The sequence below is a fragment of the Papio anubis genome, chromosome 14 (genome assembly GCF_008728515.1).
Source record: "Papio anubis isolate 15944 chromosome 14, Panubis1.0, whole genome shotgun sequence".
NCBI classification, from domain to species: domain Eukaryota; kingdom Metazoa; phylum Chordata; class Mammalia; order Primates; family Cercopithecidae; genus Papio; species Papio anubis.
The window spans coordinates 96,532,778-96,537,436 of record NC_044989.1 but is presented as its reverse complement, the minus strand read 5'-3'; positions in this window follow the sequence as shown (position 1 = coordinate 96,537,436).

Genomic DNA, 4,659 nt, shown 5'->3' with positions numbered 1-4,659 from the left:
CCTTCCTTCCTTCCTTCCTTCCTTCCTTCCTTCCTTCCTTCCTTCCTTCCTTCCTTCCTTCCTTCCTTCCTTCCTTCCTTCCTTTTGTCCTTTCTTTCTTCAGGGTCTCACAGTGTTGTCCAGGCTAATCTGGGCTCAAGCTATCCTCTTGCCTCAGCCTCCTGAGTGACTGTGTTATGCCCAGACCGTTTATTCCCCGAAGAAGACCACCAGAGTCCAGAGTCAAAGCTAAGCAGCAAGGATCTTTATTACAGGTTCGAACCTGGAACTCTCCCTCGCTCGAGAAATGAGACGGGCAGGAGAGCTCCCCCACTGAGCTCCGAACAATGTTATATAGTCTAAGAAAAGTGGGCATAGAGTTATTATACAAATCAGATATATGATTGGCTAGTGTTTGAACAAGGCGATTTGGCTAACTATGATTGGTTCCCGCCATTTCTGATATTTTGGTTCAAACTTTGAGGCGGGAGAGCAGGTTTATGGCAGCAAGAGTTTATCTTACTTAAACACGTCTTGTGACCTTGCCTCAGAACTTACAAAATCTCTGGTATGTGCAAAACAAAATCTCTGGTACGTGCAGAAAACCAGGTACTCACAGAACTTACGAAATCTCTGGTATGTGCAAAGATTAGAGAGCAGAACGACGGTGTAATGGGTGGGGGGCGGGTACACATCTATCTTTGTGTCCTTTCAACTGAGACTACAGGCATATGGCATCACACCAGGCTGTTTGACCTTTTCTGATTAAAGTTGAGTGTATACATTCTTTATGACCCAAAAATTCTACTCCTGGGTAACAATTCTATTAGAGTAATATCTAACAAATGTATACATATGTATACCAAAACATGGACAGGAATATGCACAGCAGCATTATATAGAAAAGCCCCAAACTGAAATAATCTGAATACTCACTGGCAGTTGAATGCATAAATTGTGGCAAAAATGGAATATTACATAGCAACCAAAATGAACAGTATGTGAAATGTTATCGATAATTCTCACAAAGACAATTTTGAGCCAAAGAAGCCAAACAGAATAATACTTAATTCCTTTTATAAAAAGTGAAAATGAAAAGATGAAAGGAATCTATGCTTTTAGAAGTCTGGGACTGGGCGCAGTGGCTCATGCCTGTAATCTCAGCATTTTGGGAGGCTGAGGCAGGCAGATCATGAGGTCACGAGTTTGAGACCAGCCTGGGCAACATGGTAAAACCCCGTATCTACTAAAAATGCAAAAATATATATATATATATATAAAAGCTGGGTGTGGTGGCTTGCGCCTCTAATCCCAGCTACTTGGGAGGATGAGGCAGGAGAATTGCTTGAACCTGGGAGGCGGAGGTTGTAGTGAGCTGAGGTGGTGCCACTGCACTCCAGACTGGGCAACAGAGAAAGACTCCATCTCAAGGAAAAAAAAAAAAAAAAAAAGAAGTCTGGGCAGCAATATGTAGGGGAAGAAGGAGGGAATCATGATTAGGAGGACTTTTGCTTTGTCGAGGACAGAAGGGAAACTTTTGGGATGCAGGTAATGTTCTGTTGACCTAAGTGAAGGTTGTACAGACGTATTTATTTTGCAGTAATTTTGTTTTAGGTTTGTTTGTTTGTTTACTTGAGATGGAGTCTCTGTTGCCCAGGCTGGAATACAATGGTGACACCTTTGGTTCACTGCAACCTCCACCTCCTGGGTTCAAGTGATTCCCTTGCCTCAGCCTCCCGAGTAGCTGGGGTTACAGGCATCTGCCACCATGTCTGGCTAATTTTTGTATTTTTAGTAGAGACGGGATTTTGCCATGTTTTGGTCAGGCTGGTCTTGAACTCCTGACCTCAGGTGATCCACCTGCCTTGGCCTCCCAAAGTGCTGGGATTACAGGCGTGAGCCACTGTGCCCGGCCTCTTTTAGGCTTTCACTATTTATTTATGACAAATATTCCACATCCATGATTCTCTTCAGTCAAAAGTTCTTTAATACAATCTGTCGGCCTTGGTCAATTGGAGAATGGAGTCATGTGACTTACCTATCCTGCAGATAGCATAGATTTTATGGCAGTTAAACTTGCCTGCTACCTTGTCAACCTTGACCCTGTTCATCTGGATGGATTCGTGGTCCTTGGCATTGATGTTGCAGTTGCTATTGGATCATTTCCATGGCACATACAGGTCCACAAACTCACCAGCATCATTCTGCATCTCAAAGCTGCACCTGCTGCCACCACACTGTGGGTGAGCAGAGAAAGCCATTTTGTGATAATTATTGCATTTGCAATTTTAATTTGTTCCTAAACTGGTAGTATGTATGTATGCTGTACTTCCATAAAAGTTTTTTGATAATAAGGTTCAAATTAAAATTTAAAAGTAGAATTGTGATATCTCATTTTGGTATAATTATTTTTTTCTATGTGTAGGTAAGCATTGAGAGTTTTGCTTTTTTTGTATTTTTTTGTTTGTTTGTTTGTTTTGAGATGAAGTTTCGCTCTTGTTGCCCACGCTGGAGTGCAATAGCGTGATCTTGGTTCACTGCAACCTCTGCCTCCCAGGTTCAAGCAATTCTCATGTCTCAGCCTCCCAAGTAGCTGGGATTACAGGCATCTGCCACCACATCCAGCTAATTTTTGCGTTTTTAGTAGAGACGGGGTTTCACCATGTTAGCCAGGCGAGTCTTGAACTCCTGACCTCAGGTGATCTGCCTGCCTCGGCCTTCCAAAGTGCTGGGATTACAGGTGTGAGCCAGTGCGCCTGGCCTGCATTGAGAGATTTTTTTTTAATTTATTTATTTTTGAGACGGAGTCTCACTCTGTCACCCAGGCTGGAGTGCAATGGTGCAGTCTCAGCTCACTGCAACCTCTGCCTCCTGGGTTCAAGCTATTCTTCTGCCTCAGCCTCTTGAGTAGCTGGGACTACAGGCAGGTGCCACCACACCTGGCTACTTTTGTATTTTTATTTTTTAAGATTTTATTTATTTATTTTATTTATTTGAGACGGAGTCTCGCACTGTTGCCCAGGCTAGAGTGCAGTGGCACAATCTCGGCTCACTGCAACCTCCCGTCCATGCCCAGCTAATTTTTGTATTTTTAGTAGAGACAGAGTTTCACTATGTTGGTCAGGCTGGTCTCAAACTCCTGACCTCATGATCCACCTGCCTCAGCCTCCCAAAGTGCTGGGATTACAGGTGTGAGCCACCACAGCCGGCCGAAAGATTTTTATAAGGATCTTTGCTAAATATTTATAAAGGTTTTTTCTGGATGGTAACATTTAAGGTGAGTTAAAATTCATATTATTGTTTGAATTTCTTTTTTTTCTTTTTTTTTGAGATGGAGTCTTGCTCTGTCACCCAGGCTGGAGTGCAGTGGCACGATCTCGGCTCACTGCAACCTCTGCCGCTCGGGTTCAAGCAATTCTCCTGCCTCAGCCTCCCGAGTAGCTGGGACTACAGGCGTCTGCCACCATGCCTGGCTAATTTTTGTATTATTGTTTTAGTAGAGACCAGGTTTCGCCATATTGGCCAGGTTGGTCTTGAACTTCTGACCTTGTGATCTGCCCGCCTGGCTTCCCAAAGTGCTGGGATTACAGGCATGAGCCACCACGCCCGGCCTATTGTTTGAATTTCTATAACGTAGGCATCATTTCTACAGAAATCGAGCGATGGCATTTTGCTACAAAATAAAAAGACCTTGTTCAATGGGAATGATGGGTAAAAACCAAGAGGTATTAGAAGAGGCATAAATGTAATTAGGACTCCCCAGCAACAGAACACAGCAGTGTGCTTTACAAGGGAGTGATCTGCTGGCTTTGGAAGTATCCCAGCAGAAGAGGATGAAGGACTGTCTGCAGAGATTTCACCCTGTGCCTCCAGCCCTGAGTCCATGCATCTGACGCCATGACTGTCCTGCAGTTGGTTACTGTCCAGCGACATTTGGGAGGCACTGGTCTCATCAGAGCCTTTCACTCAAAGCCAACTGGAGGAGGGGGTATTTCTGGAAATGATTCCTAGACACCTCTGTTCTCTTTGCTGACATGTAGATTCTTGTTAGCCTCAAACGCATAGGCCGTTCCCTTTAATTTGGGTGTTTCATCAATCCTTTGTGTCCTGTCTCCCTTATTCCTTGAGCACTTTTTACTTTCTGGTACAAGATGCTCCGAGCTTATATTTTCTGTGCTTCAGGCTTGGAGTCAACCATTTTTCTTAGAAAACCTGATTTCTTTTGAGGAGAGAATAATATCTAAAAATGAAGGTCTTGGGTGCTCATTGTGATAGGTGAGTGTATGACTGCTGGGGTTTTCATCGCTCACAGGCTTCCTCGGTGAACAGAGCAGTTCAATACGTAAATACGCACACATGCATGCATACATTCATCTATATTTCTGTATTAAAATACGTTGAAAACCATGGGTTCTTACCAATACTTTCAATTCTAATCAAGTTTCACAGTGTTTATTCTAGTTGTTCCCTTTAGCACAGTTGATCTTAAATGCAGGGACTAGGGGCACTGACACCTCTCCACAGTTGGTAATCCACATACAATTTTGTAGCCACTTCCTGTTGCTGTTGCAGTGAGCTCAAGTGTGATATCACTTAAAGTGCTATGTGATGCTTATCCAGGGTCTATGCTACCTGCTTTATAGGGATTATCTCATTTTGGAAATAATCCCATTCAAAATG